Source organism: Mandrillus leucophaeus, unplaced genomic scaffold (assembly GCF_000951045.1).
Source record: "Mandrillus leucophaeus isolate KB7577 unplaced genomic scaffold, Mleu.le_1.0 Scaffold405, whole genome shotgun sequence".
Lineage (NCBI taxonomy): Eukaryota > Metazoa > Chordata > Mammalia > Primates > Cercopithecidae > Mandrillus > Mandrillus leucophaeus.
This window is the reverse complement of record NW_012104310.1, coordinates 671,475-681,273: the sequence shown is the minus strand read 5'-3', so window position 1 is coordinate 681,273 and position 9,799 is coordinate 671,475. Positions and strand designations below refer to the sequence as shown.

The window sequence follows — 9,799 nt, the reverse complement described above, 5'->3', positions numbered from 1 at the left end:
AAAAAAAAAAAAAAAAAAAAGTTTTTCATCATTATGAACTGAAAATCTGAGTTTTACTTCACTTGATTTTTACACAGAAAGAAAGGGAAAAATTCTTTCCCAAACAAAACATCTACATCCTCATTTCAAGTCTTTACATTACATTCCATCGTCAAAAATTCTTAACTTGGAGTTAGCACTTACAACTTTGGTCTTCAAGGAAGAAGTAATTGATGATAGCCAGTGGTGATTATAAAATACCTGCTTGAACAATAGAGCACAGAGCTATCTGGAAATAACACTTCGGGCTTAGTTTAGCTCTGTCAATAATTAGTTCTGTGACTGGGCTACTTATTTGCTTGCATTGCCTTTTTTTAAATAAGCAAATACTATTGCATTAAGCCATCTCTAAAGGACCTTCCATCTTTAATATTGTGCACTTCTCACTTATAAGACATGTTTTCCTTGCTCGAGACATTTCCACATTGCCCCCAATGCTGAAGAACAAGCTGTCTTCTGATTGCAAGTACAATCAATCAACAGGAAAGTCCATTTGGATTATAAAATGAAAATATCTTAAAATATTATTTAAATTTACTAAGCAGACTGATAATATTTAAAGTTTTGCTGATATGTTGCAAAAATGTCTCAGCAACAAGGCATGCTATCGGATGCCAAATTAGATGACATAAAATGCTTTCAGTACGATTGTAAGCATGAGAATTAGTAATAATAGCACACAGGATATAGAAATTATGCCCTTGATACATGCACAGAAATACTATAAAAAATGGAACAAAAGAATATACTGTCTCTGGAGATAGGATAATGCAGATAACAACTGTATATGACTGGTGGTTTCTGATTGTTTTTATAACATGGCAATAATTACTTTGTACTGTAAGTCAGTTTTTCACATATTCTGTTAGCAAAATTTTGCAAATTAATTGATACAATGGCAGGAAAAAAAGTTTGGCTTTAGGATATTTAAATCCTTATCACTGGAAGCATATAAATTTAAACTCCTTAGAGGGTACCACAAGTGCCTTTGCTACCAAGCCTCAGTGTGACTTTGTAGCCAAGGCTCACTGCCTCATTATTCCACTTTCTCCATTCAAGAATCCACATTAACTTTCACACTCCATGGTATTCTTATGCTTTTTTTTATGTTTGAAATGCCTTTTTGATTCTTCTTTCATGGCAAATTTTATCAGTTTTTGAATCCATCACAAATGCCAGTGTTTCTGTGAAGTCTTCTTTCATTTTCTCAGGTCGAGTTTGCCAGTCTTTCTGCCATGCACCCAGAGTTCTGAGCCCTCTATCATTGTATTTAATCTGTCTACGTGGATGCATTACAACACAGTTCGAACTCCACACAGTCTTCCTTGTTCTTCCAGGTCCCAGTAGAAAAGAGACACTCAATAAATATCTATTAAATATAATACGGTTTATATTTTAAAACACAAACTTGTGTCCTCCTTTTATAATATCATTTTCAAGAGAAAGGACTCGAGGGGTCCTGGACTTCGTTATCCACAGGGGAGGCATGCTGTCACTCTGGTAAGCACAACAAAAAGAACAGTTTCCGGTGTGTTGAGAGGGCATTGGCTTTTATTTTACTCCAACCAAACCCTTTTTGAGAGTCTTGGACCTCAATTTTCTTTCTGTGTACATATCCATCGCAAAGATTACAACACAGTTAGTGTGGAGATTTTTTTAAAAGATTAATAAACATCTAAAATATAAAAAATCAAATTCAACAATACATAAAAAGAATTATATATGACCAAGTGGAATTTATTCCAGATATGCAAGTCTGCTTCAACATTTGAAAAGTGTTTAAGTAATCTATAACATCAACAGGCTAAAGAAGGAAAAAACACATGACCTTATGAATAGTAATGGTAAAAGCGTTTGAGAAAATCTAGCACCCATGGTTAAAAACTCTCAGCAAACTAGGAATAGACAGAAAATTCTTAAACTTGATAAATAATTTTTACAAAAATCCTACAGCTAACATTCTATTTAATGGTGCAAAATTAAAAGCGCTCTTGCTGAGGTCAGAAACACGACAAGGATGTTTGCTCTCATACCACTTCATCAACATTATACTGAAAGTTTTAGCGAATGCAACAATATAAGAAAAGGAAATAAATGGTATATAAGTTGGGAAGAAAAAATTAAACTGTATTTGTTCAAAGATGACATACTTATTTATGTAGAAAATTCCAAAAACTTCCTGGAACTAATCAGAGAATATGACAAGGTTTCAGAACACAAAGTTAGTATGCAAAAGTCAATTGCTCTCGTATATCAGTAATGAAAAATTTGAATGAACAAGATTAAAAACACAATGATCACTTATATTGTCACCAAAAACATAAACACTTAGGTACATATTTTAAAATTATGTATAAGATCTGTTGGAAGGAAACCACATAAAGAAATAAACAGAAACTAAATAAATTGAGAAATACTCCATATTCATTGATAGAATGACTCAGTACTGTCAAGCTGCCAATTCTTCCTAAATTGAGCTACAGATTTGACACAATTCCAAAAAAATTCTAGCAAGTTATCTTGTGGCTATTGACAAACTAATTCTAAAGTTTATAAGAAAAAGCAAAAGACCCAGAAGAGCCAACACAGCATTGGAAAAGAAGAATTAAGTGGCAAACTGACACTACTGAACTTCACAACTTACTGTAAAAATACAGTAATCAAGACAGTATGACATTAATGAAAGAATAGACAAATAAATCAATGAAAGAGAAAACAGAACTCAGAAATGCACTCACAAAAATAGAATCAGCTGATCTTTGACGAAGGGGAAATAACAATTTACTGGAGAAAGGATAGACTTTTGAACAAATGGGTGTCAAAACAACTGGACATCCATAAACAAAAATAAAAAAGACAACAAAAAACCCTCAAAAATAGACTTTACATCCTCCACAAGAAAATTAACTCAAAGTGGATCATAGATCTAAATGTAAAACATGAAACTATAAAACTCCTGGGAAATAACGTAGAAGATTTAGGTGTCCTTGTGTTTGACAATGACATTTTAAATAAAACACCAAAGACACAGTCCATGAAAGAAAAAAATTATAAGTTGGGCTTATAAGATATACAGATGGCAATAAACATATGAAAAGATGTTCAACATAACATATAATTAGATTAAAACAATGAGATACCAATACACACCTATTAGAACAGCTAAAATGCAAAGCACTGACAATACAAAATGCTGGGGAGGATGTAGAGCAACAGAAACTCTCATTCTTTGCTTGCGGAAATGCAAAAAGACAATTTGATAGTTTCTTAGAAAACTAACCTTACTCTCACGATGCAATCCCGCAATTATGCTCCTTGGTGTCTATCCAAATAAGCTGAAAACTTACATATATGCAAAAACCTGCATACGAATGTTTATATCAGCTTTATTCATATTTCCTAAAACTGGGAAGCAACCAAGATGTCCTTCAACAGGTGAACAGATAAATAAATTCTGGTACATTAATACAATGGGATTTTTATTCAGTGTGGAAAATACATGAGCTTTCAAGCCACAAAACAGCATAGAAGAACCTTAAATTATATTTCTAAGTGAAATATGACAATGTGAAGAGTCAACATGTTGTATAATTACAACTGTATAATATTTTGGAAAAGGCAAAACTGTGGAGAAAGTTAAAAACTCAGTGGTTACTAGGGTTTGGGGAGAAGAGAAGGGTGAATCGGTGGAGCACAGAGAATTTTTAGGATAATGAAATTATTCTGAATGAAACTGCAATGGCAGATATGTGTCATTATACTTTTGTCAAAATCTATAAGAAGTATAAAACTAAGAGTGAACCCTAGTGTAAACTATGGACTTTGGTTGATAATGATGTATCAATATTGCTTCTTGGATCGTAATAAATGTACCACACTCTTGAGGGATACTGATGGTGATAGATAGAGCCTAAGTGTGCTTGAAGAGGGTGTCTTAGTTTGGGCTGCTATAACAAACTGCCATAGACTGGGTGGCTTACAAACAACAAAAATTTATTTCTCACAAATCAGGCTGCTAGAATGGTGATGTGCTGTGAGAGCCCTCTTCTGGATTGCAGACTGCTGTCTTTTTGTATCCTGACATACAGAAAGAGGGCAAGAGAGCTCTCTGGGGTTCCTTTTATTTTTCTAAGGCCACTTTTATTAATGAGGGTTCCACGCTGATGACCTAATTATCTCACAGAGGTGTCACCTCCTAATACCATCACATTGGGAGTAGGATTTCAACATATGAATTTTGAAGGGACACATTCAGATTGTTACAGAAAGAATGTACAGGAACTCTGCACTTTCTGATTAGTTTTGCTGTAATCATAAATCTGCTTCAAAAATTAAGGTCTATTAATTTTTTAAGTGCATGGAAATCTTGAAGAATTAGTCCAGTTCACTAAGTTAATTTTGAAGTATATTTTGAAATTCTATACAATGAGTAGCAGAAAGATACATTAAAAGTCTCCTTTATTTTGATTATATTAATAATTATTCAGTTAACATTTTTTCTTATATTCAATTATATTTCTTCAACTTTTCAATATATGTCATCTTATAAATTAAGTTTCATTTTGAACAGTTACACTACAATGATAATGATTCTTGAGATCTCACATAAATGTGTTTTAGGACAGGATTTCTATTTTAAAAATTTCAAAAGACAATATAGAATATGTATAATGAATAATACTGTTATAGAAATAAAGAATGTATTATATCTTAAATGAATGGATTATCAGAGGTTATTACAAAAAAAATAAATGGTCATAAATGTGTAAATATGTGTATGAGATTACTGAACTTTGGAAAGTCACTCAAAATTTCTTAGACAACAAAAAAATAAAATGTGAGGTAAACATTAGATTTAAATATACATAATTTTCATTTTTTGTCCAGGAAAACTATCAGATATTGGCCATTTCATTGTATTTGATATTTTTGCCAGACTAGGATTACAAATTGGAAAATAGCTAATCATGAAAGATGCTTATAATGATGATCAGGCTACTGTGTAAAGATTTGATGAGAAGTTTCCTGATAAAATGTGATTGGCACAAAATTTAGCAAATTTATTAACTCATTGAACAAATAGTTGTGGAATTTCTAGTATGTGTTAGACTACCTAGTTCCTGCTTCAGATATATTATTTGCAAGACTGTGGCAGGCTGGCAATTATAAAGAACACTGATGTTATCTGGTGATTCACATGTACACCCTGTTCGCTTTTAGGGACAATTTGTGGTGATATCTACTTTATAATCCAGGAAGCTCCCAGAGGCATAGTGTAGCAGTTTAACACTAACTTTGTCATCTCATAGCCTGGATTCAAATTTTTCCATTGGTAATTTACTAGCTGTGACCTTGGGCAAGTTATTTACCTCTTAGCTTCAGGTAAAACATCTATAAAATTATGGATAACACCTACCTCATTGGAGACAAGTGAGAAGTTAAAGCGATCTTATGTTAAAAATGCCTAACTACACAAAATAATGCTTCGTCATTATGCATGGATACTGGAATTTCCTTGAGCCCTGCCCTCAAGGAAATTACAATATTGTAATAAAGTTATTATCTTAATTTAAACACGGAAACTTTGACATCTTAAAATGACGAGACTCCACTAGAAAAATTTCATGACTAATAAAGTTTTCTTTGAAAAAGTCTTCTTTAGTGGTTCAGTAGCTAACCCTGTCCCTAAGATATCCTAGTTCATCTCATCTCCCCAACATTAAAATAGAAGTTAACAGAATGCATATCTAATTTCTTATCAAATAAAGGAGGGCTAATTTAATGTTTTTGTATCTTTACATATTGCTGATCTTTCTGAAAGAGCTGGATAGAGATGAACTAAAGTGCACCCTACCAATTTTGATTAGTAGTCAGATTATTAAGGCGCATAAGGATCAGAATATCAAAGTGTGTATATATGAATATTACAATGCTTGCAGCCAAGCTACACAGCCTCAAAACCAAGTAATTATGAAATTGAACCAGAATTTAGTCAAAGGGAAAGGATATTCAGATTGTTTCAAGAGAAGTCCCTCAGCTAAGGTAATTTGGAGAACTATACTAATATAAGGAAGAGTTTATCAAAAAGACTAGAATACTGAGACTACTGCATAAGACTGTTATTTTGCATTCTTATGCCATTGTATATGTCACCATTTTAACATGCCGATACAGCCCAGCTTGTCTAGAGTATACAAGTGTAATTGAAGGAAGCTCTTCAAAGAAGTATTTACAAAGTGTTATATAGTATTTTCTAGTTGATGCTTTTGGAATTCATTTATTCTCCATCCCCCCAATCTGTTAAATATATAACTGAAATTTGAGAGAATAGTCTAATTTCCCTTATTTACAATTTCTTGAGGAATATCTTCCCATAGTCTTCACGTACTGACAACACTGTTCAGATGTCATTCGAGAAAATTTTATATTATGCTTTTGAATTGGTTTGTCCAGTTAGAGATAGAGGATTACATAGGTTGCAAAATTTTATTCTTTTTAAATAAAACACAAAGACTATGAAATAAATAAAATGAAGTTTCCAAATTTAAAAACATAGCAATGTATAGATATAATTCAACTGGAAATGCTGTAAGGATTTTAAAACACATATTCAGGAAAAATAAGTAAAATGTTAAAAAAAATAGATGTATCAAGTTCTTTAGCCTATAGAATACAGAACAGTTAAATGTATCATTATACAAAGTTAAAGATGGTGTCCTGACCAAGTTATCTCTAATTACAAAGTTAATGAACAGTGTCTCCAGTAAGATTAGTCTGTTATATCTTTCAGAAGAATTCAAAATTACTGTTACATAAAGCATCAATATATTATTATTTCCTTCATGATAATTATAAACACAGTATTTTAAACCATTTAGGCAACTTGAAAATTATGTCTCTGTATTTACTTATAAATTTTATATGTTGGAGTTTGTAGTAGATTGAAAATATTATAAAATATCTTTCCTAAAATATCCTGGCTTATCAAAATTGCATTCGAATTAAAATAAAACAAAGAGATATTCATGTAAGGGATTCACATATTAACTATGAAAACAATCATGCAATTAATCACTATTAGATAACTTTAGGAACAGTGCAGTATCATGTCAGGAAGCAACCAAAAGATGTTATGAGACAATTTTATTTTTTTAATGCTGTGTGATGATGTACATTATAAGTTACACTCTGGGAAATTATCAGATATTGTTGCACTTTCAGAGAAAGCTTGTCAGGTGGTTCTTTATAATTATTCTTTCCATCAGAAGAAAAGCCCAAAAAGTTTGGTACGTTGGTATTATTCATTATGTTTGTGAAAAAAAGTATCTCGGATCAGCAAGCATCTTACATCTACAAAAAAGAAAGAGAGAGACAGTTTTTGAAGTTATGTTTCTGAGCACTTCAGTAGAGCAAGCTGCGTAAGAAAGATTAAGAATTTTGGATTTGATTCTTTATAGAACCAGGGGATTTTAACTGCATGATAATTTTGTTTACACTTTCCAAATTCACTTTCTTTATTTGTTCTAGCTATGTTAGAAAGCACCAACAAAATATTTTTATTAACATCCTCATTAAATGTCACTAATGATAAAACTGAATTTATACTTGATCATTCAGAGCAATAAATAATAAATAATAGGCAGATCCATAGTATTAATAATTATTACTGTTTCCTTTAAACAGATGAACACTTGTAGTTTGGATTCAAAATGTTTATGCTTGTGTCAGGAAAGAACTCTTGGGCTGAGGATACGGAGGATACTCTGTTATAAGACTTTCCATTATTTCAGCCTTTTGTCTTGTCTTTTTCATGAGCCTCTTTTTTTTTTTTTTAAAGAATTCTCACAGAAGGAAAAGGAAACACATATATACCTTTTATATTCTACAATACAATTAAAAGCAAAAGCTCTTTGCTATTTATTTTTGGTTAAATATACTCAGGCCCATAACTTAAATTGAAAAATTCCTAGATGCATTGCTATTGAGTATTATTTTCAAAATGAATACTTTTTATCTCAGATTATTGAAAGCTTGACGTCTATAGCTATTTTGATAATAATCTGTATTTTAAATTTTTAAAGGTCTGGCAATAGCACATCAAAATGTATAAAATTAAAGCTATCACTACCAATACATAAATAGTATATCAATATAGACAAATTATATGAGATTGGATTTAAAACATGCTGTTAAAAAAAAAACAGCTGAGAACACTAGTCTTTGTATGTGGGTGTGTTTTCACCTGTCACATACTATTAAGAAAATAATTGTTCACTTTCTGGTTTAGTTTGCTTTTATATAATTAGTTTGCTTAATAAGTCAAGTCAATCTGTGTGAACAAAGCAAATAAGATTAATTTGGGGCTTTTAAAAAAATGCTACTAGTTATATTGATAGTTTTCATTCATAAACAATACTGTAGGTTGCTTTGCAGTACCTGTAAATGATCTGCACTTCACCTGTTCTTTCCAACTGCTTGCTGGATGTTTCTTTTTTGGGTGTCTTGTCGACATATGAGACACAATACATTCAAAACAGAAATAATATCTTCCTCCAAAGACCTCTCCTTTTACATTTCGTATCTCAGGTGAGGGAAAATTATCCTATTGTAAACCAAGTAAGAACTCTAGGAACCATTCTCAGCTTATAAAACAAAAACAAAAACCCTAATACATGGCTCGACATGGTCGCTCATGCCCGTAATCCCAGCACTTTGGGAGACCGAGGCGGGCAGATCACTTGAGGTCAGGAGTTTGGGACCAGCCTTGCCAGCATGGTGAAAACCTGTCTCTACTAAAAATACAAAAATTAGCCAGGAGTGCTGGTGGGTGCCTGTAATCCCAGCTACTCAGGAGGCTGAGGCAGGAGAATCACTTGAACCTGGGATTTCAATGAACCGAGATCACATCACTGCACTCCAGCCTGGCGACAAAGGAAGACAAAAACAAACAAACGAACAACAAAAAAACCCCAAAAAACTGCATACACCTACTTACAGTTATGCAATTAAAATGGCATTTCCTGGCCAATGAAATTCTATCCAGTTTATAAGCCTAAACCTAAAAGGCATATTCTCAGTGAAAACCTTCCCCAATTTTAAACTTAGAATTAATAATTTTTTTTCCCTATTATCTGTATAACTTTACTGGAGCACTTATCACAGGTTCAAATTTTTGCTGTTTGTTGGTTAACTACCTTTTCACAACTACTTCTAGATATAGGTCATTTCAAAACTTAGTGATGTAAAACAACAGCTGATTTCATTTTGTTCATCATTTAGTAGGTCAGGACTTCAGGAGGATACAGTAGGCCGTTTTCACTTGATTATCTCATATGATTGCAGTCAGATGTCCAGCTGGGCTGCAGTCATGTAAAATCACTGACTCCTGGATGTGAAGGATGGCTCTCTCAGACGGCTGGCAGTTGATACTAGCTGTTCGCTGGGAGCTCAGCTGAAGCTGTTAGTTGGACTACCTAGATGTAGCCTCTCTAGCATGGTGGTGTTAATTAGATTACTCACATGGCAGCTGCATTTCCCAAAGCAAGTGTCACTAGGTTCGCAGGTGAATACTGCATGACGTTTTGTGACTTAGCCTTGGAAGTCACACAGCATCACCTCCACTTCTGTTGGTTGTAAATGGCCTGCACAGAAAACTGATAGATCTGTCCTGTCCAGGTCTCCTATTCTCTGTCTGTTTCTCTAAAATGTGTACTTCTTTCCATGTCATGTTTGCGGGTCTAATTTATTTCCCTTGTCAAGT

The 9,799-nt window shown here is 32.9% G+C and overlaps 1 protein-coding gene across 1 annotated transcript in view; it reads left to right on the top strand.

The window, feature by feature from the left end:
• TRDN (triadin) overlaps nt 1-9,799 on the top strand; it is a 419,992-nt gene that overhangs the window by 287,422 nt on the left and 122,771 nt on the right. The window lies entirely within an intron of this gene.